Here is a 27,152-nt window from a genome sequence, read left to right as displayed (position 1 = left end):
AAATTTTCTCCAGAAAATTCGATGCTCTACCAGAGCATTGAATGTATAATATATCTGCAAACAAACAAATTTAGAGTACCAAATGAATAAATTAATCTATGAAAATTCCCCGCGAGAAATATATGATGTCATCCGCAAAACATTCCAGGATATATATGCAAAAAATAAACAGCACTAGCACTTGGCAAAGGAGGAATAAGATAATCACCCTGGATTAATAATAAAATTATTCTCTTAATCTAGCAGAAATGTACTTTATAGGGAAAAAAAACTATCCCCAATCCAATAAGCATAAAACTATATGTTTTTCATAAAGGGAAAAGTAAAACAGATTTACTGAAATAATTTGTACACAAATAACTAGCTCTCTTGACAAGAACATATACGGAGTGCTCATCCTTATTGACTTACGTAAGGCATTTGATATTAGTCCACAAATTTCGAATTAGAAAATAGCTGAAAGAGGAACGGGCAATAAATTGATTAAATCAATATCTACCTCTCAGGAAGAAACCAATGCACAAGAGTAGGTAGGGAAACTAAGTAAACCACTAGAAATATGCTGTGGCTTTCCCCATTGACTCGTTTTTTTCTCTTACACTATTTTATATTTACATAAATTAGATCCATATATTGCTTATAAATGGTCACCTACATCAGATTACTATTGGCTGTTTGGAGTTATAGCTATAAAGCTGTATCTGCTAAGACAGTAGTAACCAAACTTTTTCGGTGCACTGCGCCCTTAGTGTATCAGGATTTTCCAAGGCGGCCAAAGTCAGAACACCTTTCTTACATTGGTCTTCCTAACAGTTGCAGTGGGCATTTCGTGCGATTAGATTAGTTAAGTTAAAAAAAATAAATGAAACACGTATTTCAAATTCACAAACAATTTATGTAAAATGTATTAAATAACTACATATTTTGAACAATCAAATCATTGAATAAATAAATCGTAATCAGTGGGACTGGTGAGCCTGTTGTTCACTGCACATCTTCTCAAATCTTGGAATCAAACTGGACACAGCCACCCGCATTTCCTGTTCCACGTTGATTTTTGAAAGATACGTCAACACGTCGATGGTCCGATTCCAAAACCATGTGGGCTAAGTGTTATTTCAGTGAAAATATTGGAATATTTCACTGCCCCGCAGCGCACAGTTTGGGAACCACTGTGCTAAGGTGCTCTTCTGGAGAGTTTATTTCTTTTGATGGATAAAAAATTCGACTTTCTGGAGGAGAAACCTTTCCACCATATGAGACCAATTAACTCACTGTCAGATGAAAATCCCTGATAAAAGCTCTTCGCGTCTTGGACGTGATTCGAACCCATGTGTACTGTTGACATGACACTGAGTGTAGTTTGCACCAACCTTTAAAAAATAAAAAATAATAAAAAAATTAGATCAAGCACAAGAAGACATAAACAACTTTTAAAGTAATTCCATTCGCCTGAAAAGAATAAAGAGCGCGTGATGTTGAATAAAAATCTCAGACGTCAATCAAAACACATTCAAAAGCAGTTAATTTGCCATGAAACAGACTCCAGCAATGTAGAAGACAATTCATACGCAGTACAATAACACAGATAACGACAATAAAATATCAACCATATTAACTATCTTCAAAATACTTTAACTATCCCAGTAAGACTTCTAGATTAGAGTAAAAGTTCCATCCAACACCAAACTGTAATATCTATGATGCAATAATCCATTATGGCCTGACTCTATACAGAACAGCGGCTCATGACGAAATACAGAAACTGGATAACCTGAGAGAGAGAGAGAGAGAGAGAGAATTGTGCGATTGAAAAGTTAAATATATCAGTCTTCTTCTTCTTCTTCTACGCGTTATTCCCGCTTCCCATGCAGGGTCCGCGTGTTACTTAGATGCGACTTCTTGTTAGTACTACTCCCAACCGACCCGTCGCCTGGTCTGCCGCTGGGGGGGGATATTTTTTTTATGACTGTAAAGGCGTATGTTCACGGGCCGGTTTGCCTGCTTGCGGGATGAAAAACGCCAGATAAACTGGCGGAAAAAACCCTACTGACCGCGCCCAAGACCGACTAACTTGGCTATGCCTGAGGAAGATCCTCAAATTCCTCACGTCTACAACGGGAATCGAACTTGGGACACTCCTTCCCCAAGCATATGGTTGCGAAGCGCAAAGCCACTAGGCTAACCGATCAGTCTTACAGGCAATATAAAGCAGTCCAGTAGCATAAAAGGTTTTAAATATTCCTTCTTTACAATATAACATGGTAATGCTCTACTCAAGACACAAGTATCGTAAAATATATGCACTATATAATATGAACTTTTCTAATAATCTGTAACAAACTCTGCAACCATTCCACGAATATGTTTAGAACAGGATAATTTGAATAAAACTGCCATCCTCAGACTTTGCTATCATTCACCAGGCAAAAAAAGAAAAAAGAAAAAAAAATCTCTTAACACCCTTGCGCCACACATTTATATGATTTGCCAGTGAAGACCATGTGTTCTTGCTTTTCCCTCCATTTAGCAAATAATTCCACCCAAATAACTTCTTTAAATGCCTCTCAGCAACTTGTATGTTGCTGACTCACATCATTTCTTTTTCTCCCGTCCACAACACTCCGTAATTCGTGTTTCTGGTATCTGCCTTAATAGCCAATATTTCACATTCTTGGTCTTTATATATTCAATCTACAACCAAGGCTGCTTGTGGTAGTCCAAATATGATAGATCACCTTACACAACGTCCCTAGTGTCTACTTATTTATGTGATCCTTGGCATTACTGCTGAGATGTTAAGCAAAGACGTTAAGCACTTTGAAAGAATGAACAAAAAGTCAAAGCGTTGAGCTTCAACTTTTTATTATTATTTGTAAAGTTTTTCTGTTATTATTACGCGACACCTCCAAAGAGCCCAAGGACCCATCGTGGGAGGAGATTCTACTCCACTCCAACAACCAACCTTCTCTACTACCCTCCATCAACATATACAACGGTACTATCCACAATCTACACACTACGCCATCGCCCGCCAACAACAGGATTTTTGTCTGAGATTTTCATGTATTCTCTCTCTCTCTCGACCTATTTACCTCAATGCGGGATGAAAAACCGGAGTTTCCGAGAGAAAGAAAAAAAAAAAACGCTATTCCTATATGAGATCGACTAACTTACTTTCACTTGAAAAAGCACATATAAAGATTACTGTCGTCACTATGAGAATCGAGCTCTAGTCTTTTTTACGTAAGTAATTTCCACTGTTTTATATCTGAGGTACTGTGCTACTTTTTCGAATAAAGATGGAACAGAAACGAAATTTCTTGGTTATATCCAATTCAAATTCAATGAAATAACTGTTAAATAGCTTCTCATAAATTTGACATTTAAGGAAAATACTCCACTCCGAAATACCTTACCGTTCTTGATATTTAGAAGCAGGGCCGCCGAGAGAAATTTTGGGGCCCGTGACAAGTCTGTGGTCCGGCCCCACTTAGAAAAGTGCATCACTTTTGTTTAATAAAAAAAAGTCATATAAAACATTAAACATTTATTTAAAAAAGTGTACAATAAATTCAAAATTCGATACATTACATACCATACAAAATACAAACATTAAATAAAAAGAGAATTTTTAAATTTTTATTGCCTCATCCATTTCCTCACTTTATGGTTAGCGAAATCTTTTAATCACCTCATCATAATCAATAGAACATGACCTGGCAATGATTTTCATTGCCAGGTCATGTTCTATTGATAGAAGCATTGATGATCTACTGAAGCTCTTTATTGCTGAAAGTTTACTAAACGCTCTTTCATCTTCGGCAACTGTTACTGGTATTGTGCAAAACATTCTGATTATAGTACATATTTCGGGAAAAACACCGTGAAGTTGAAATTTATAAATGGTATTTAATAAATCTAGTCCTGGTATAACATCTATAAACGTGGCGTTATAAATCGTTTTTATGATAGATTTCGTCTTTCAGAGATGATGTTAAGTCTTTCGAATATTTATTTATTAAATTATTGCACGAGTCAAAAGTTTATTAATGATTCATTGTTTGAAAATTTAATATTGGTGAAAATAAATTCTGAATGTTTTTTAAAGATGTGAAACGCATGTGAAGTTGAGAAATAATTGTATCCAGTAAAACAAAATATACAGTTCTTTTAAAATGTGTATCATCCCCCATCTGCACTTTCTTCATCTGCTAGCCTTATTCGCTTCGCTTTCGACTGTTTTTCGACATTTGGGGTTATATCCAATTCAATTGCAACAAATGTAGCTTCATTTGCTTTTGTAACGTGGACACTTTGCAAACAATCACAAAACATTCGTCTATCAAAATACAAACAAGAACGAAGCGATCTGGCAGGGAACATTACTATGAATGCAATTACTAGCGCAGCCGACTGCAACAACTTTGCACGAACGCCTATTTGACGTTATCACCCGCTATAACTAGAGCGATCCGCGCCGAGAGAATCAGTGCCTTCCGGACACTCACGGCGAGCTAAAGAGCATAGCCATCTACCTAAAACAAAACAGTATCATTCTCGATATGCCATTATCCTTTATCATTGTTGTATTATTACGAGAATTAAAACCATGCATTATAAACACAGTTATGTGACACCTCGGGGTCCATGACAAAAGTCTCAGATGTCACCCCCTCTCGGCGGCCCTGTTTAGAAACGACTGTAATATCTTCCTTTTTAGTGGGGGGAAGAAAATGGTAATGGTTGAAGCGGAATTGTATCTAAGAAGAAGAATTTTTATTTAAACTCTAAATATTGTATCGTCTTGACTACTTTTAACGGTAATATATCAGAACACAGAAATATAAGTATATAAATATTTATTGACTTATTGCTGATATTTCGCTGGTGTGATAACCAGCATCTTTAGAGCAAAAAACACAGTTTGTCACAGTACGAGAGACTACGCGCAAGACGCAAGACGTTGCTGACTATAAGGGTGAAGCAAAATGCTTTTATAATCCCTGTTATCTGATAAGGTTGCTGTGTGAGGAAAAGTTTATGAGCTAAGTGCTCTGCCTGAGTGGGTGCGATTTAAAGATCTTCATTTGGGAGTAGGATGGCCTTGGGTCTCCTATATTTGGAGAAGTCTGTTTCATCATAATTTGCTGCTTGTTGCATTAATTCAATATGTGAAGAGGATACTGAGAAGAACTTTACTGCTGAAGACTGCAGGAAAGAGTAGATGTAGGGGATATTTGGATCCTGGTGGAGTTGGACATTTTTGATATACCATGGTGCATTTAAGATCATGCGGAGACATTTGTTTTGCACTCTCTGTAGTTTGAGGATATTTGTACTTGAGGTGTGGCTCTAAGCTGGGGACGCATAAGTAATAATGGGTCGAATCATCAACTGATAAAGTGGCAGTTTTATTTTGGTATCCAGCTTGCTATTCCTATTGATAAGAGGGTAAAGCTGTGAAATGACTCTTGATGCTTTTGTACATGAGGGCTTTTATATGTGGACTGAAGTTAAGTTTTCTGTCCAGTAGTGCACCCAGATATTTGGCTTCTGCTTTCCAGGGAATCTTGATATTAAATAGGAAGATGTCATCTTTTGGAGATATTGAGTTTTTAGTGAAGAGCGTGGCGATACTCTTCTGAGGGTTTACTTGCAATCTCCATTCCGATCTCTGCATTCCGATCTAATCTCTGCAGGTTTCCTTGCAGTTTCTTGGTGACAAGGTGCTGTTTAATAGAGCTGGTGTCGTCTGCGTATAGGGCAATGATGGATGACACTGGATTGTGCGGAATGTCCGCCATGTAAATCGTGAAAAGTATCGGTGCCAGTAGGGACCCTTGAGGCACTCTTGCCAAGATGCGTCGCTGGGTAGGTAATATATCATTCAGTTTGACTTAATTCGTCTGTCACTAAGAAATGACTTTATAATTTAGACTAGAATTTAACGGAATGCCAGCTAAAATCAACAAAGTTATAGTAGTCCAAAGTGCCATAATTTGTCGAATGCCTTTTCTAAGTCATGAAAATTTGCTCCGGTGTATTGGTGCCAATTGTAACTTGTGGTAATGAATTCGATTAGTCTATGAATTTGTTAGGTGGTACTGTGAAACTGGCGAAAACCAAACTGTTCTGAAGGAAGGATGTTTAATTTTTTTACTGAAAGTTTAATTCTGGAAAGGATAGCTTTTTCTGCTATTTTGCCCAAATTAGAAATCAAACATATGGGACGATAACTTTGAGGCTGCTGAGGTTCCTTGCCAGGCTTGTATATAGGAACGACGTCTGCCAACTTCCATGCAGAGGGAAAGTACTTAAACCTGAACATAGCATTTATTATTGTTGTAAGATATACGATGGCCTTTCGGGGTAGCAGTTTAATAACTTTGTTGGATATGCCGTCAGGCCATGGAGCTTTTTTATTCTTTAAGTTCTTTATAATGTCATAAATTTCAGCTGGGGAAGTAGGTGTGAGTTGGCTGGTACAGGTATCAGGCCGTTTTAACACGTGTCTGACGTGGCGGTACGAGAGACTACAACAACATGGTGTAATAATGAACTAGTTTGAAAAGTGTAGCAACAACACAAAGACTAAAGTCCTAATTAGGTACCCTCTATGTTAAAATAAACAGTGAGAAAGCAGGTACTAGTTATGTCTTAAGATGACTGTCTCCCAAATTTTAGGAAATTTATACAGCCATATTTTTTAAGATTCAGTATGTTTCATGGATTCTGTTGCTTCTGAGAATAATCTCTCTGACTTGTAAAAGCTTCTGAGCAGTACTTTTTGTTTTTTTTCAGTTGATTGTGTGTGCAGGGGTGTCCAAATCATGGTCTACTAGCCCCGACTTGCCATAGCGATAGTGCTGGATGTAGCTTTATGTTCACTGATGCGGATGTCCATAGTTCTTCCTGTTTGACCGTAGTAAGCTTGATCACAAGAGCAGGGTACTTCGTAGACTCCTGGATATGATAAAGGAGAGATGCTGTCCTTGGGTGAACGGATGAGAGTTGCTAATTTGACACACGGTCTGAATACATTGTGTAGTTGATGTTTATTGAGAACTGTAGATAACTTTTCCGGTGTGCCTTTAATGTATGGAATAGTGACTGTTTTGTTGCAGTTCTCCGTGGTGGATAGTGTGAAGATTTCTTGGAAGCATTTAGTATTTTGTCTATCCTCTGGGGATTATAGCCATTGGCTAAGAAGGTGTGGCATAAGTGAGCCAGTTTAGAATACACGACCTGCCTCTAGCAATAGCCAATAACATACGTTTAGATGTGGCCAACATCCTAATCCAATCTAAACCCCCCAAAAAATAATATCCCACATAAGGAAATCATAACGCTAAAAGAGCTACATAATAATAACCAGATTATCATAACAAAAGTAGACATAGGGAACGCAACCGTAGTAATGGATGTGACAGAATATGAAAACAAAATGCACACACGTCTACAGGACCAGTCAACATACAAAATTATAGATCGCAATCCCACCAACACCCAAAAGAATAAGGTGCGTAAATAACTGAAAAAAGTCACTTCCTGACATAAAGAAACAGTAAACAAACTCAATCCCTTCCACGTTAAAAACACCCAGGAGTATTTAGAAACGAGCGAGTGTAGCGCTATTGCTAGAACAGATTAACGCCACTCAGCTAGGGTTATCAAAATTAAATTCAACTATCAAAGCGCTACGTGATCTACTATTTAATATTTTAAACACGGAACTTATACAACCACATTTGTTAAGATTCAGTATGTTTCATGGCTTCTGTTGCTTCTGAGAATAATCTCTCTGATTTGTAAAAGCTTCTGAGCAGTACTTTTTTTTTTTTTTTTCCCAGTTGATTCTGTGTGCAGGGGTGTCCTAGACAGCATATCCCACACATCAGCTAGAAAAGAATTAATCAAAGTCAAAAACCGGCACCAGAGAAAGTTTGAAATTCTCCAACAACGCAGTGCTACACATTGACCGCAATTACAACAAGATCGCGTAGTTGTGAATTTATCATTGCTCACTTTAACCGAAGAAGCCATTAGTGCTTTAAGTTGGGTGCACAATTTTGCCGTTACTCCCAAACAGGTTCCAAAAGCCAAATTAAAATGGCGTTCGTCGAACGGGGAATATAAGCCCTGCCTCCAGCAATAGCCAATAACATACGTTTAGATGTGGCCAACATCCTAATTTAGTCTAAACCTCACAAAAAAATAATTACGCTAATAGAGCTACATAATAATAACCTGAATATCATAACAAAAGCAGACAATAGGAACTCAACCGTGGTGATGGATGCAACAGAATATGAAAACAAAATGCATACACTTCTACAAGACCAGTCAACATACAAAATTATAGATCGCAATCCCACCAACGCACAATAGAATAAGGTGCGTAAATTACTGAAAAATGTCACTTCCTGGCCTAAAGAAACAGTAAACAAACTTAAGCCTTTCCACGTTAAAACACCCAGGATATATGGAGCATTAGAACAGATTAACCCCTAAAAAATATTTTGGAACTCCATACCTTAAAAAGTTCAGACATAATGGTGAGTTTTGATATCACCTCATTATTCACAAATGTACCACTAATTGAAACCCTTGATCTGCTATAGTCACACTTTCCCCCTGATATATTTGAACTATTTAAGTTTACAATACATGCAGGATATTTCACATGGAAAGGAAAAATATTCAAACAATTAGATGGGACAGCTATGGGGCCCCCTTCCCTTCCCCCCCCCTTATCCAACTTCTACATAGACACCTGGAAAAACTAGCTAGCAACACAGCCACTCTCAAACCAACACTTTGGCTACGCTGTATTGATGATGTGCTTGCTATTTGTCCACATGACCCAAGCACATTGGATACATTCTTAGCGCATTTAAATAACCAACATCCAAAAATCCAATTTACAATGGAACTGAAAGCTAATAACTGTCTGCCCTTCCTGGAAACACTAATCACACGCCTTCCAGATCCTTATTCCAGTTCCTTATCATTCTCAGTTTTTAGAAAACACACACACACACACACACACACACACACACACACACACACACACACACACACACACACACACACACACACACACACACACACACACACCACACACACACACACACACACACACACACACACACACACACACAGGGAGATATTTACACAAACAATCGCACCATCACCCCTCTCAACAGTATGGTATCTTAAAAACGCTAACCCACAGAGCGAGAGCAATCTGTTCCAATGAAAATGCTCGTGCTGCTGAACTGGCTCACTTATGCCACACCTTCTTAGTCAATGGCTATTATCCCGACAGGGTAGACAAAATACTAAATGCTCCCAAGAAACCCTTCTCACTATCCACCACTGAGAAGTACAACAAAACAAATCACTGTTCCATACATTAAAGGCACACCAAGCTTACTACAGTCAAACAGGAATAACTGTGAACATCTGCATCAGTGAACATAAAAGATACATCCTGCACTATCGCTATGGCAATTGGGGCCTAGCAAACCATGCTTTGGATACCCCTGCACACAGGATCAACTGGAAGAAAAAAAAAAGTACTGCACAAAAGTTTTTACAAGTCAAAGAGATTATTCTTAGAAGCAACAGATGCCATGAAACATACTCGAAATCTTAACAAATATGGCTGAATAAATTTGCCTAAAATTTGGGAGACAGTCATCTTAAGACATAACTAGTACCTGCTTTCTCACTGTTTTTTTAACATAGAGGGCGCCTAATTAGGACTTTTTAGTTTTGTAGCAACAACACAAATAGTCTTTGTGTTGTTGCTACAATTTTTCAAACTAGTCCCATTATTACACCATGTTGTTGTAGTCTCGCGTACTGTGACAGACTGTGTTTTGTGCTCTGAAGATGATGGTTATAACACCAGCGAAATATCAGCAATAAGTCAATAAATAATTACTTACTTATCATTCTGTGTTCTGATATATTCCTGTCAAAATTAGTCAACATGTGCGACGAATACATAAGACTTTCTACACGATTGTATTGTCTTAAAACTGATGTTCAAAAAAATTATTATTAATGTTTTACTAAAGCGGTAGCATTTATTTTTTTATTTTTTTGTCAAATTCTAATTTATTTTTCTGTTTGTTTTTTTCACCAAAAGGTTGTTAATAACTTCTGCTATAATTATGCATTAGTAAAAACTCAAACTTTGGAAAAGCGAGAGTGATTTTAAAATAATCGACAATTTAAAATTCCTCACTTACGGAACAGTCATTGAATTTTTGGTAAGTATTGCCATCTGTTGCTGGAAATAGTAACCAAAATGAAAAAGTCAAAATTGTTTTCAGCAGAAAACATACCTTTTTATTCCTCTATGGAGGAATAAAAGGATAGTAATAAATTTATAATTTAGGAAAAAATATAAATAAATGAAGAGACATTGACAGTTAGCTTAAAAATAAAGAAAACAAGCACAGAAATAATGAAAATAAACAGCAAGCAAAACGAGAACATAGTATTGAATGAACAAACTATAGAAACAGTATAAAACTTTAATTAGTTAAGGTCAAAAAGATATAAACAAGGAATAGTATGAAGAGCAGACAAGACAAACTCTAAAATGAAAAGGCAAAAAAAATCATTTTGTATGATGGGAGTATTAACAGGAAATAAGCTGAAAAACTAAAAGCAAACTATTTAGCACAAATGGCAAATTAATCTCTATATCAGTAACATGGCAACAACAAAAATAACCAGAAATAGTCCGCGAGGTTAGCCTAGCGGTTATACGCTTCGCAACCATATGCTTGGCGAAGGAGTGTCCCAGATTTGATTCCCTCGACGACGTGAGGAGCTTAAGGATCTGCCATAGCCAAGTCAGGTGGTCTTGGGTGTGGACAGCAGGGTTTTTCTCCCAGTTTATTTGGAGTTTTTCATCCCACAAGCAGGTAAACCGGCCCCGTGAACACATACGGATACAGTCAGGAATACTTAAGACTGAATTAAGACCATAGGTCTGAATTGTCAGCTATGCCGGTCCCGAGCTAAAATAGGGGGGATTGAGGTGGTGCCGTACTTCCCTGTAAAAGGAGTTCACGGCCGTTGAATCACTGTATGAAATGAACGAAATGAATGAATGAACCAGAAAAAAATTATAAATATTTGCAAACAAATTTCTAATTAGAAAATTTTGAATATATCCTTGTCCTTCAATTCCTAAAAAATGACAATCGGGATTTCTTAACTCCTATAACATCTTTCAGTTCTGTGATGTCCAGTGCCGATATTCCTTCATTTCAAGCTTTGAAAACAGCTAGTTTTACTTAGGTGGACATTTTCACTAGTTCTCATCTTATACATAGTTTGAAATTGCGTCCAAAGCAAGGCAGAACATTCAGGATTCGTAAACTCTCAATGAGATATACTCGTTGAGAGTTCACGATTGTACTTTCTTGTCATTTACCAGTTAGAGCATGTCTTTTGAACTCTTGATCCTGTTACAATCCTACGTTTAAATGATATTCTAACTGTATATCAAACATTGTATGATCAAGTACGAAGATATTTTTATATCATATATTTGTATTTTATCATCATATCCCTGTCCTTCCACCCATAAAATAATGAAAACCAAGATCTCTTAACTATTTTGACCTTTTTTCCAGTACTGTGGTGCCCAAGACTCTCTGCTATACTTAGCTTCCAGCATTAGCAATGATTTTTGAGATACTTTATTAGTCTTTTATTCTACCATCGCCTGTTTGAAGACACTTAGGTCGTGAACGTTGTCTGTTATCACAAACAGTATCCAGAAGGTAATATACACTGCTTGAAAAGAAGTCAACGGACACCTCATTGGAAAGGTGCATTGCGACATGTAACGAATCACGTGTTTGTAGGCTGTATAAATCGAAGGAATATGATGCTTCCAAGTCAGCGTCACTGTGTAGAGGCGAAATGGTTGCGTGAAGAGAACTGACGGAATCTGAAACAGGTGTTGTGATGGGATGCCATGTTGCAGACCGCTATGTTCAGCAAATGGTTGATAAATTGGGTCATCCCAGGTCAACAGTCCGTGAAATCATACTGAGATGGAGGCACAGGGATTTAACTGCAAGTGCTACCCTCAGTGGACGACCCACCACAATTACCGAATTGGACTGTAGAGTGCTACGATGGATAATATGTAAAAACTGCCATTTGCAGGCCGATACGTTCTCAGGATTTCTGGGCATGGACTGAAACACTAATCTGCACAAATACCTTCTGAAAGAGTCACAACATCGGTTTTCATGGTAGGATCGCAATATGAAAGCCCCATATTATCCGAAACCATCCTGCAGCATCGGCTTCAGTGGTATGGTACAAAGAGCGGGACGTATAAGCTTGAAAGGCTAAGCAACGAATCACGCTACTACACCCCTACTCAGCAAATAGATGGGTATGGGTGCTGCGGATGCCGGGTGAGCGGTATGGATTAATACAAATTCACTTTGTATGCGATCTGTACAGAGAAAAGAAACAGCATAACTATAATTAGAAGCATAAAATCTCAGATCTCTGGGTAAAGTTCTATCCCAAGACAGCCAGTTTTAAGACACGTTCACCAGCATCTGCCACACTCTCGGATCTCTGTAGTGCCAGAAAAATAGAACTACGAGAAGTTATCTGAATATTCTGGACATTGCAATGCTTTCTACTTTGTGGCGTTTCTAGGGAACTGATCATTGTCAGTTCAGTATAACAATAAACGGTAGCTGCTGTTACTTCGTGGACATGAACATCACAACTTGACTGGCCTCCACTCAGCCCTGATCTCAATCATATTGAACATTTGTGGGATGAAGTGAAGCGTCGGGTGAGGTTAATGGGGATCCGCCCTACAACAGTTGAAGACATCATTACATGCCTTCAGAAAGAATTCAGAAATTCCCATTTATCGCTATCTACACTTGTGAAAAGTATGACCCGTATGATTGCAGCAGTCTCGCAGAGAGAGAATGTCCTACATCTTTCTAAGGTGGGAGCCATGGATATTTGTGCCTAACGCTACGGTGTCCGTTGACTTTTTCCCAAGCAGTGTATATATACATCGTGACTAATTCTCCCAAACAGAAAACAGGATACAAATTAACATGAAAACTAAAATTAAATACATAGTAGAAATCGTGCATCAGATTTAAACTATGTTGACAAAAGTATTTGTCAACATAGTGTAAGTGTCATGAACATTTCAGATCCCACCACATGCAAATATTCAGGGAGTGTCTGGATAGTTCTGGCAATAAAAGATGGCGGTGCTACACATTTTGAATTGTACTCAATATCAAGATAACACGTTCAGCTGAGTTGACAGACTTCTAACGTAAGAAGACAGTTCGCTGCATATCCGTTTATGACATTCCTACCTGTCTTAGTATGTACTGAAATCCGCCTTTGCTTATATCTTTTGTAGACGGAACGTTGATGGTGTAATCACAGCAGGAAAACGCCCTGGGAATCAACACATTCTCTGATCTAGATCGACAAGTTCTTTCACGGAATTTTTGAACATCTGGATCATCATCAGCCGCAGACCTCACAGTCAACATGGAAAATGCTATATAGATATTGTTAGCACTAGAACGAGCTGCAGAGAGATGCATGCCGCAGGTTATCATGGCAAGGCTGCTGCAAACAAGCCACACATCACCCTTTCAATGCCAAACGTATTTGAACTAGTGTCTTTCACACCGTTCCTGGACTGCAGATGATAGGTAACTGGTTCTGCACAGCGACAAATCACTCTTTCAAATGTTTCACTCTGATCAGTGCCGTAACGAGGGCGTGGCGAAAGAGGCGTCTGTCACGGGTGCAACTAGGTTTGGGGGAAAAACGTAAAAAATGTAAAAATTAAAAATAAATAAATAGATATAAAAGTCCGCTATTTTATATTGTATTTTTAAATTTCGGCAATACGCAGCTTTAGACACAAATTCTGCAACACACTGCAACTCATTTTGATGGGGGTTAATAGTAAGTATTTAACATATTGCATTTAGTAAAATTTAACTTGTTACATTTAACTTTTTCAAAATTTTTGTCATTTTTGGGTTGGGGCACAAGTTAGATACTTGCGTTGGGTTAGAGATTTTGGATCTGCAGTCTAGCTGAAACCGAGGGAACGGTTCCAGCTGGACTGCATCATTCCACTGTCAAGTTTGGTGGAGACTCGGTAATGGTATGGGGAAGTTTTAGTTGGATGGGGCATCCACCAAAGAACTTCGTTCATTGGTGGATGCTCAGAACCATGATGTCTGATGGCTACCTATAAAACTTCATTCTTGCTATTCTGTGGAAGTTCTTTGGCAGTGACCCTTGCATGTTTCACCACGACAATGTCCAGTAAAATTCTGCACTGCATGTTCAAGTTTGATTTCCATAAAACAATGTTGAAGTGTTGGACTGGCCAGCTCAGAGTTCACACTTCAACCCCCACTTAACATGTTTGGGATGAATTAGAACGCCGAATTTGCTCTAGATCACATCGGCCATTATCAGCATTAGCAATGGGTGAAGCTTTGCAGGAGGACCAGAAGAATATTCCTGTTGTGACATATCAAAAACTGATTGAAATCATGCCACGCTGGTGTTACTGTCATTCAGGCCAAAGGTTTTATTATTCGGTTTTAGAAATGTAATTAAAATGCCTTGTTTTTTTGACCACAACTAGGTGTCTAAATACTTTTGCCAACTATTTGATGAAGGTTATATTGTAAATGGTCGGTGTAAATTAGCACTCGTGTAAAATTGGTCATTTTTATCTGGTTTATGGTGTTTCCCTTTGAAAATTAGTATTTCATAGTATATTAAAGTACATTTTCTGGTTTTTAGAGTATTCAGTGTCTTTATATTATACGTTTATTGCGATATTTTAATATTAAATACAGCTGTAAAATGGCGCCAAAAACGCAGAATAAACGGTTGGTAACAAGAACAGCGAAGCAGCGAACAAGACGGTTTTGTCTACTAAAGATGATATTAAAGAGGATGTCGAGAATAATTTAACCTCTGAGATCGCTAGGTTAAAGAAGATTATTAGACAGACGAAGAGGGAACTACAGAAATTCGAGCGGCGTTTAGAGGAACATAGGAAGAATAAAAATGTTCATCAGCAAAATGAAAAACAAAGCACGGAATCAGGTAACTTAGTGCGAATTAACAAAAATCTTGTAAGTGAAGTTGATTATAAAAAGAAGAATGTTATTTGATATGGTGACTATCATAAAACATGCCATTGATGAGTTGGTTATAACGTCAATAACTTCAATTTTTCCGTACAAATATTAAAATATAACGCAAGCGATTGAAAAACAGAAAAGAAAAGCAAAAGAGGTCGTAATTCTGGTAGGTACCATGATTTACGAGAGATAAATTAACTAGCTCATAACTAGCGATAAATTCAGTTGAGAAAGGACATGTAAAGGTTGTCGGAGAAGCGAGAGTGAAGATTGAGAAAGTAAAAATCGTTAGTATAATATATTACCAATAGATAAGGGAAATGAATTACGAAGAATGGCTATGATGGCAAAAGACCTTATGCGTAGACTGCAGAAGGAATGGGTGGAAGTTTTCGGATGCGTGGAGTGAGTTTGAGGGATGATTTGATTTGTATACGAGGAAAGGCCTACAGGTGAATGCATTTGGCATCGGAGTCTTAAAAATTATAGATTGATATGCCCTAACATTAGGGTCATGGAAACTGAATTCTAATGGGAGGAATTGTGAAAATCTGTGTGTAAGGACAACATTGTTAGATCACTATATTCATGATGGGAAAGGTTATTATCGCAATGATTGTGAAGAGAGAGAGATTTCGTGTTCGTCCAGTTCGGACCAATCAAGCATGTGAAACAATGTCTGCATAACTAAATAAGAACTGCAAGATGTTCAACTGTGTCATGCAGAGCACAAACAAGTTTATATAAAAAAAAGAGCATGCAGGTAATTTATTATGACTGTACACGAATGCTAGGAGTATAAGAAACAAAGGAGTGCAGTTTGTTGCCTTGATTAATATATTGGGATGTCATACTGTAGGCCAGCGTTTCACAAGCCATGTTCCACGGAACCTTGACTAAGCCACTGGCTGACAGCCGCCCGCGGTAGTCGACACCTCCGAGCGCGAGTGAAGTACAGAGGTAACTATTCTATAAAACGTGCGGTCACAAGCAAGGTCAGTGCGATGCGATACAGCCTGCTGCAGAGATAGAGTGCGCTTAGCTTTACATTGAATACGAGACTGTGATATCGACTCAAACTAAGGTGTTGCGTTAAAATCCCAGGATTTATGAAGTTCCGTTGTAGAAAAAGTGTGAGAAACGCTGCTGTAGTCATTAGTGACAGCTGGCTATCAGAAGCAGACGTACTAACTGGTATCGAGTGCAAAGAGGTTAGTATTTTTAGGAAGGATAGACAGGATAGGAGATGAGGGGCCATGCTGCTAATGATATCAGATGACTTGAATCCAGTTAGAGTTCAGACTTATGACTGCACTACTAGTAACAGTTTTTCATGCCGCAGTGAGTTTGAAGCCATCTGGTGTGAGGTTGAGTCTAGTAAGATTAAATACATTGTGAGATGTTGTTACAGAACTGGTGGATCGGTTACTAGTGACGAAGAAATGCATCCCCAAATAAACACGATGGATGCGAAAAGAGTGTAACTGAAGGAACTCGTCGTCAAAGAATGTTAAATTTGATTATAGTGTCAGAGAAGGTTGCAATTAAAGACGTAATTATATGTAATGCATTCGGTTGATGACAATGAACATGAGAATTCACTTAGGAAGTGGCTAAAGTTAATGAATCTTCCAATCAGGAAAGGTTACATGCTAATCTACAAAGCAAGAAACTGTGACCACCTCATTGGGTATACTGGGTTCTGTAATATGGTATCAGTTATTGAATAATAAGGATATTGAAAGTGAGTGGGAAAAGATATTGCTCTGCTGCAATAAGACTTCTGCGCATCGCGATGCGCAGCAGACCGAAATTCGACTTCTGCGCCTCGCGATGTGCAGTAGGCCGGAACTCGAGTTCTGTTCATCGCGATGTGCAATAGGCAGAAACTCGACTTCTGCGCATTGTGATGTGCAGTAAAGACGTAATTACGTAAAAACCAAAACAAGATTTCTGCACATCACGATGTCCTGTAGGCAGAAACTCGCATTCTGCACATCACGATGCGCAGTAGGCCGAAACTCGCCTTCTGCGCATCGCGATGCACAGTAGGCCGAGACTCGCCTATTGGGCATTGCGTGGCGCAGTAGGCCGAAACTCGACTTCTGCGCATCACAATACACAGTAGGCCGAAATTCGAGTTCTGTGCATAACAATGCGCAGTAGGCCGAAACTCGAGTTCTGCGCATCACAATGCAGTAGGCCGAAACTCGAGTTCTGTTCATCGTGATGAGCAGTATGCCGAAACTCGACTTCTGCAAATTGCGATGTGCAGTAAACCAAAACAAGATTTCTGCACATCACGATGTGCTGTAGGCAGAACTCGCATTCTGCGCATCGCGATACGCAGTAGGCCGAACCTTGACTTCTGAGCATCGCGATGCCCAGTAGGCCGAACCTCGAATTCTGCGCATCGCGATGCGCAGTAGGCAGAAACACAACCTCTGTGCATCGCGATGCACAATAGGCCGAAACTCGAGTTCTACACATCGCGATGCGCAGTAGGCCGAAACTCGACTTCTGCGCATCGGGATGTGCAGTACGCCAAGCCTCGACTGCTGCACAACAAGATTCGCATTATGCCAAAACTCGACTTCTGCCCATCGCGATGCGAAGTAGGACAAAACTCGACCTATAGGGGAAAAATTAAAAACACTATGGCTCTTTTTGATGTAAAAATTTCATTTCAACATTCTACAATGTTATTTTTCATGCTTTTTTGTTAGCAAAGTCGTCGATGACAATCGCGAAGTCAATTTCATGGTAACGTAGAAAATTCATCAACTTTTATTTAGAAAAACTTTTCTCACAACTAGCAACACTTAGAGCAGTTGTGAGGAAAATTCGCAGTAGTATTACAATATTTGGAACTGAGTTCTCGAGACTATTTCATTATTAACTGCAAATGTTCAAAAACATGCAAAGATTCATCAATGGGAAAAATCGAACTTATGAGATATTGCTCTGCTGCAATAAGACTTCAGCACATCGCGATGCGCAATACCCGAAACTCGACTTCAATTTCAGACACAGTTGTCTGAAATTCGCCTTCTGGGCATCGCGATGCGAGTAGGCCGAAACTCGCCTTCTGCACATCGCAATACACATTAGGCCGAAACTCGCCTTCCTATAGAATTTTCGACGTAATGCGCATCGCGATGCGCATTACGTCGAAAATTCTATAGGAAGTCTATGGGAAAAATCATTCGTCTATGAGAAAAATCAAACACGAGATATTGCTCTGCTGCAATAAGACTTCTCCGCATCGCGATGCGCAGTAGGCCGAGACTCGACTTCTGCGCATCGCGATGCGCGGTAGGCCGAAACTCGACTTCTGCACATCGCGATGCGCGGTAGGCCGAAACTCGACTTCTGCACATTGCAATGTGCAGTAGGCCGAAACTCGACTTTTCAATACACTTCAAAAATACTACAAAGAGTTGAATCGAAGTATAGGGAAATAAATTAACACAATATGGCTCTTTTTAATGTAAAAATTTCATTTCAACATTCTATAATGTTATTTTTTGCTTTTCTGTTAGCAAAATCGTCGATGACTATGACAAAGTCTATTTCATAGTAATGTAGGGAATTCTTAAATAAAAACTTCTTTCACAACCAGCAACACTTAGAGCAGTTGTGCATTAGGCCGAAACACGACTTCTGCGCATCGCGATGTGCAGTAGGTGGAAACTCGACTTCTGCGGATCGCAGTACATCGAAACTCGACTTTCGCCCATCGTGTTACACCGAAACTCGACTTTCGCGCATCGTAGTAGATCGAAACTCGACTTTCGCGCATCGCGCTGCGTAGTCACCGAAACACGATTTCTGCACATCGCGATTAAATGAAGATTACTGTGGCCAGTTTGATGCCAAGGCGTGAGATGTGCAGTGAAAAACAGGCTCACCTGTCCCACAAATTACAATTTATTTATTCAAAATATGTATTTATTTTATACTTTTACATATTTTTTTTTTATTTGAAATTCGTGCTTCATTTATTTTTGTAACTTAACCAACCTAATCGCCCCAGTTGCACACTGCAACTGGGGAACACCGCAACTGTTACATAGCCCATATGTTCTGACTTTGGGTGCCGTGAACCAAAAAATTTGCAAACCACTACTGTATCTTATATTAACCTATATCAATATCATTTTTAAAGTAGCTTCCGAAACTGTGGGCCGTGAAATAATGTTGTTGAGGGGGGCCGTGAAATAATGAAAACAAATTTAAAATGTTTTAAGACTGAGTAGATTTTTTTTATTTTAAAAGAAACGTATTTAACTTTTATTATTTATTATTTCTTTTTTGTTATTTTTTATATTTTAATGGAAAAAATCACAGATCGGTTCACAAATTTTGCTTCCTGCGTATTTCAGCGCTTAATGAATATTAGTAAATATTGCTTATTCATATAAGTTTCATTTCAATGCAGTGGTTAATTGTATTAGAATGCTCTCCAGGAGAGCTCCAAATCTTCCTGTCCCTTTCATCACACGTTCGTAATCAGTGACTTTTGATATTGACTTTATATACATATCAAAACTCGTTTTATATTATCACTGTCATCCGAGCTAGTTTTCTGTTACCAATAAAAGTTTCACATATACTTCACACATGAAAAAAAGCTTAAACAAGTCCATGTGGTGAGATAGTAACTCGCTTGCAGTGGTAAACAACATGCCCTCCCTAACAGCCACTATATTGCAGAAGCAATAAAAACAAGTACTTTTATTATGCAAGTGAATAAGTATCTGGAGTCTGTGTAATATATTTCTCAACAAGTAGTGCAATTAGAGACAACTGGGATAAAAACACACTAATTATTGAATCACATGTCCCCTAATACAGAAACTATGCTGTATAGACTGCAACAAAACCACATGTTGCATGAACAAACACAGTATCTAACTAAAAACTATTGTTATTAATTAGATGTGTGTGCGTTCGATTTCCCAAGGCAGCAATAAAATTCAAACGAATATATATATATATATATATATATATATATTATTATTATTATTAACTGCAAATGTTCAAAAACATGCAAAGATTCATCAATGGGAAAAATCGAATATATATATATATATATATATATATATATATATATATATATATATATATATATATATATATATATATATATATATATATATATATATATATATATATATATATATATATATATATATATATATATATAATGAATGTTATGGCAGTTTCACATATGGAATTCGGTTGAAGAGAGTTAGCATTTCAACTCAATTGCCAGCTATGCCAGCTATATCTTTCGTTGCGCGATCTTTTATTAATACCGAACCAATCATATACACGTTTTAATAACCTGCTTTTGCTGTGTGTTTCGCGTTACCGTAAAGGGACAAAAGTCACAAAAGAGAAAAATGTTCCTGGTCTGGGGATTCCCTTATTCAGGTAATATTCACTAATTTCATGTTATCCGTCTGTGGTGTGCCAGTATCGGTAAGTGGTGATATTATTTGATCTATTCTACGTTAAAATGTTTAACCCTGAGATGGATAAGTGGCTGATAAAAAATAAAAAAAATCCCACGAACAATCAGAAGAAGCAGGAACACTCAAAAAAAAAAATGACAGTATTTCATATTTTACCAGAACAGCCCGCATCGTCTTCAGAACCAAACGGTAAGAAGCAAAAAATGTAATATATGTATTTGATTTTTGCCATATTCGCTGTGTATGTTTTGTATTTATATTGAATATAAATACAATAAATATAATAATAATATATCTCTCTCTTACGATTTTTTTTTCGAGGGGAGCCATGAAATATTTTAATTTTTGCAAAGGGTGCCCTGACATCCAGAAGTTTGGGAAGCACTGCACTAGATTACAAGAGCACTTCAGGGATTGCAATATTCCCATTCCGGAATATCTGAACACAAAAAAACATCGCAACATCAAAAAGAAAAATAAAACACAGAGTACAGGGAAGACTGAGATTGCAACTCACGCCCTTGAACTAAAACATACCCCCCAAATCGACAAGGCCATAATCATAGACAAACAATACAACGAAACAATGCTAAGAATATCCGAAAGTATTGCCATAAAATGCGAATATCCGAAAGTATTTCCATGAAAACTCTATCAACGTCCACCGCCCCTACCTAATTTCCGAATGTTGGACGATCCAGAACCTACAATTCTAGCCACGCCTCCAACCATGCAGCGACAACTAAAGCTCTTAATTGGCAGTTGCAACTTGGCCCTGACATAGCCCTACACTCATTTCCGACGATGGTCGGTCACACGACCGAAATGGTTCTACACCCTGTTAACCTTGCCCCAGTTGCCACAATAGTTTTACCCTTTCTCCCCTCCCCCCCCCACAAAAATGCGCCCTAATTCAAAATAATATATGTATACATTTATATATATATTATTAATATTAACTCGGGTTATCCAAACTTATTTTCCCGCATCTAAACACACCCCCAAGCTACCTCCCTCCTCCCCTGCTTGTAAACAACCTTCAGCGAGATCATGGAAGTGGAAGATATCGTAGAATCAATAAAGGTATGTACCAAATTTTTCCTTAATTGCCTTCTATACTCACCAATAATGCCATAAATGCATATGCCCCTCTTGAGTATTGATAGCCAATGTACTTAAATAAGGGACACTACTAAACAAAAACACTATGGCTCTTTTAGATGTAAAATTTCATTTCAACATTCTACAATGTAATTATTCATGCTTTTCTGTTAGCAAAATCGTCGGTGACAATGGCGAAGTCTATTTCATAGTAATGTAGGGAATTCTTAATCAACTTTTATTTAGAAAAACCCCTCTCACAACTAGCAACACTTAGAGCAGTTGTGAGGAAAATTTGCAGTAGTATTACAATATTTTGAACTGATTTCGAGACTGTATATTTTAAATTAACTGCAAAAGTTCAAAAAGATTCGTCTATGGGAAAAATCAAACTTACGAGAAATCGCAATGCGCAGTAGGCCGAAACACGACTTCTGCACATCGCGATGCGCAGTAGGCCGAAACTCGACTTCTGCGCATCAAGATGCACAGTGGGCCGAAACTCGACTTCTGCGCATCGAGATGCGCAGTAGGCTGAAACTCGACTTCTGCACAACAAGATTCGCATTATGCCAAAATTCGACTTCTGCCCATCGCGATGCGAAGTAGGCCAAAACTCGACTTATAGGGGAAAAATTGAAAACACTATGGCTCTTTTTGATGTAAAAATTTCATATTAACATTCTACAATGTTATTTTTCATGCTTTTTTGGTAGCAAAATCATCGATGACAATCGCGAAGTCAATTTCATGGTAACGTAGAAAATTCATCAACTTTTATTTAGAAAAACTTTTCTCACAACTAGCAACACTTAGAGCAGTTGTGAGGAAAATTCGCAGTAGTATTACAATATTTGGAATTGTGTTCTCGAGACTGTATTTCATTATTAACTGCAAATGTTCAAAAACATGAAAAGATTCATCAACGGGAAAAATCGAACTTACGAGATATTGCTCTGCTGCAATAAGACTTCTGTGCATCGCGATGCGCAATACCCGAAACTCGACTTCAATTTCAGACACAGTAGTCTGAAATTCGCCTTCTGGGCATCGCGATGTGATTAGGCCGAAACTCGCCTTCTGCACATCGCAATACACATTAGGCTGAAACTAGCCTTCTGCGCATCGCGATGCGCATTACATCGAAAATTCTATAGGAAGTCTATGGGAAAAATCAAACACGAGATATTGCTCTGCTGCAATAAGACTTCTCCGCATCGCGATGCGCAGTAGGCCGAAACTCCTCTTCTGCGCATCGCGATGTGCAGTAGGTCGTAACTCGACTTCTGCACATCGCAATGTGCACTAGGCCGAAACTCGACTTTTCAATACACTTCAAAAATACTACAAAGAGATAAATCGACGTATAGGGATATAAATTAACACAATATGGCTCTTTTTGATGTAAAAATTTCATTTCAACATTCTATAATGTTATTTTCATGCTTTTCTGTTAGCAAAATCGTCAATGACAATGGGAAAGTCTATTTCATAGAAATGTAGGGAATTCTTAAACAAAAACTTCTTTCACAACTAGCAACACTTAGAGCAGTTGTGAATTAGGCCGAAACACGACTTCTGCGCATCGCATTGTGCAGTAGGCCGAAACTCGACTTCTGCGCATCGCGATGTGCAGTAGGTGGAAACTCGACTTCTGCGAATCGCAGTACATCGAAACTCGACTTTCGTCCATCGTGTTACGCCAAAACTCGACTTTCACGCATCGTAGTAGATCGAAATTCGACTTTCACGGATCCGACTTTCGCGCATTGCTCTGCGTAGTGCACCGAAACACGATTTCTGCGCTTCGCGATTAAATGAAGATTACTGTGGCCAGTTTGATGCTAAGGCGTGAGATGTGCAGTGAAAAACAGGCTCACCTGTCCCACAAATTACAATTTATTTATTCAAAATATGTATTTATTTTATACTTTTACATATTTTTTTTTAATTTGAAATTCGTGTTTCATTTATTTTTGTAACTTAACCAACCTAATCACCCCAATTGCACACTGCAACTGTTACATGGGCCTGACTCTGTTCTGACTTTGGGTGCCGTGAACCAAAAAATTTGCAAACCACTACTGTATCCTATATCAACTTATATCATCATCATTTTTAAAGTAGAAAATAAAAAAGGATGGTTTTTTGGTTTATTTTATGTTGCCAATAAAAATTTTAGATTTTCAACATTAAATCTTAACATGTGAAAAATTGCAAGGCTGCCAGATCATCTTTATCATGTGTGGGCAAGTGGATATAGAAAAACATGAAACTTTTTGATATATCAGAAGTTGGGAATCACAGCTTTTGAGGAAGAAAACTAGATGTTTTGAACTTTATACCTAGATTAACTTCATGAATACACACACAAGTTACATCAAAAAACAACATAACTGCTCTGCTCAACTGTTAATCCTCGCCTGAACTCTGATGAGGAAAAGCAAGAGAGAGAGAAAGAGCAAAAATAAAACATGGAAGTAAAAATTAAAAAATAATTAAATAATTATTTTTATTCGTGAAATGTTGGTTTTAACAACCTATATTATCATTATTATATAATATCGTTCACCTATGTTGTCGTTTATTATTAACACCAGACCTTCATGGAGTCAAGCTTCTCCTCATTACATCATTCAATGTATCTGCATTCACCAGAATGTCAGGACATTGTGGGGAATGCAGTTTTTTCCCTTCCAGTTTCTGGGAGAAAAAAATAAGCTTGATCATGCTTGAACTGAACTAGTTGAAGAAACAGTTAGTAAACGTTCCTTTAGTCTGTGACTAAATTTTGAACTGAGAATGACCTTCTTCAAGCAGCCTAGCACTAAGGGTGCAAATCTTACTTCCACAGAGGTACACCGGCCTCGTTATTGATGGTTTTGTAAATATTACGGATATATGGAAATTTTGTAATGAACTAAGATTCGTATAAGATGTTTTTATGTGATTTCTTGGTTTAAAGCAATAATTAAATAAGCAATAATTAAATAATAAAGAAGAGTATTTGTAAGTGTTAATGAACTGTGCTAAAATAACTGAACCTTTACTATTGCAAGGTTACTGATAGCAGGAGAAATGTAAGACGTTTCCAAGGTTGGGAGATTTATATGATATATCTTAGTACTAATAAAATGTCAAAATCTGGTGAGAGCCAATTTAGAAAATTAATAGATTTATCTTCTTTGCATTTGATGAAGAATTTTATTCTAAGGTATTGAAAGGTGTTCATACAGGCATTAAACAATGCATTAAACACACTTTGTAAATACACAAGAAATGCTATACAAGACAAACACTGATATATATACTGTAACATGAAATCTGAGTGGGGGAAGCTTATAAGATAGTTTGATTCATTTGCATGAAGATATCAGTATTTTTCAATCAGGTTTTTTAGCAGTGTATTTATCTAATGTTTTTTAAGACAAGCTTTATAAACTCAAAGAGCTATGCAGGCTCATCTACAGCAGGTTTCTCAAACATCCAAGTCCAAGGCAGAATTTGAACCCACAACCTGTTGATTGGAGAGCAGTTATGCTACCTGCTCGGCAAATCAGGCCACCTAATTTTTCATCAACTTTAAACTGATGGGAAAAGTTTAGATTTTGTTTTATGATTATGTTAATAGGGTCTTCTGTAATTATTTTATAAGAATTGGTATAAATGGTTAATATCTTGAATTTTGTTAAGGCAATAAGTTGAAGGAAGGATGTATTTTTCATTTTAGGGGATTTTAATACAAAGATGGGAAAAGGTATGACATTTAGGCCCAAGTTTGGCATATTTGAATGTAGTACCCGTGGTGAAAGACTGGTAAAATTTGCACTTGATAACAGAGTAGTTACTACCAATACTATTTCGAGAACCACCCATGATGGACATATTTGGACACCTAACATTGATAGGTGAAGGCCCAAGACTCATCCCATCCTAGCTCTAAAATGGTGGAGCAGATTGTGGTACTGACTATCAATTAGCCAAAGTAAGACTGAAAGTTTGAAATCTTACCAGTCAGGCCCATCCAACTAGACTGGATGTCAGAGTTAATCCCTAGTGAGTTCACAGTAGACACATCAACATTGTTGAATGATGTTTTCGACACTAGTGGTTAGAACTCACCTGAACTGCTCTGGGAAAGATTCAAGGTTAAAACAGAGGATTCAGCCAAGAAACATCAAGACAAATTATCAAGCAAGACCGCCGGCCTGGTTGGCCGAGTGGTTAGTGTATCCGCTGTCCAGCAAATGGCTGTGAGTTCGAATCCTACCGTGGGCATGGATGTTTGTGATTGTCTATCGAGATACTAGTGGTGGAGGCGGGTGGTAGATGGAGTTGGTGTAGTTGGTGGATTGAGTGGAGGGATGTAGAATAGGTATCCTCCCTCGATGAATCTTTGGACTCCCTGGAGATGTCATGTAATCATAATAATTAGAAAGATAAGAGACCTATGGATATCTGATTCAATATGGGATCTGATCAAAATGAGATGCCTGGAGGAACATAAAGAGACACATGGACTGAAGAATAAGAGATTTCATAGAAAATTCAGATATGCCATCAGACAGGACAATGTTAAATGTCCTGTATATAGTGATGCATTCCCAAGTGAAAAATATTGAAAGTTTCATATAAATTTTTTAAACATTTATATTACTAATATGGTAAATTTTCTTTTAAGATTACAGCATTCATAGTGAAGAATTGATGGATGCGTGTTAACACTCTTGTCAAACGTCTTCGCTAAGGCTGCCTCCCCTTCAATCTAATGCAAACCTACACCCAATACGTGAATAAAAATTCATGCCACCCTCCAACACAGAGGGCCCTAACACTTTCCTTTTATGAACAAAATCTGAATCAAAAATTTTAAATTATTAACCAAACGAGTGTAAAAAAAAGGTAGCTACAATAAAAAAACATTTCACAGATAAAAATGCCATTAAAAGAAAAAAGGCTTACAAGAATGCCGTTGCTATTCCATACACTAGGGCAGCATTTCCGAAACTTTTCCTAGGATGGAACACTTCACAAATCCTAAAATTTGCACTGAATACCTTGGTTATTTTGTAATGTATTAATTAATAATTATTAATTAATTAAACATAAACACATTCAATTACTTTGTGCTGATTTTCATTGACATCCCATTCTGATCACTAAGAATTTATAATATTATTATAAGTGCATACAAGTGAATGCAGACTTTTGCTCCTGTGAGCTGGTGATCGCTTGTAGGCTTGTGGTGGATGACTCACTATCTGTTGCATCACAAACACCTTCAATAAGAGATTTCTTAATAACAGAAATAAACAAAGTCCCTTGTCTCTTATTCATATTAAAATTTAAATCT

The sequence above is a fragment of the Typopeltis vanoorti genome, chromosome 6, assembly GCF_054136105.1.
Source record: "Typopeltis vanoorti isolate ZY-2024b chromosome 6, IOZ_Tvanoo_1.0, whole genome shotgun sequence".
NCBI lineage: Eukaryota > Metazoa > Arthropoda > Arachnida > Uropygi > Thelyphonidae > Typopeltis > Typopeltis vanoorti.
This window is presented reverse-complemented; position numbering follows the sequence as displayed.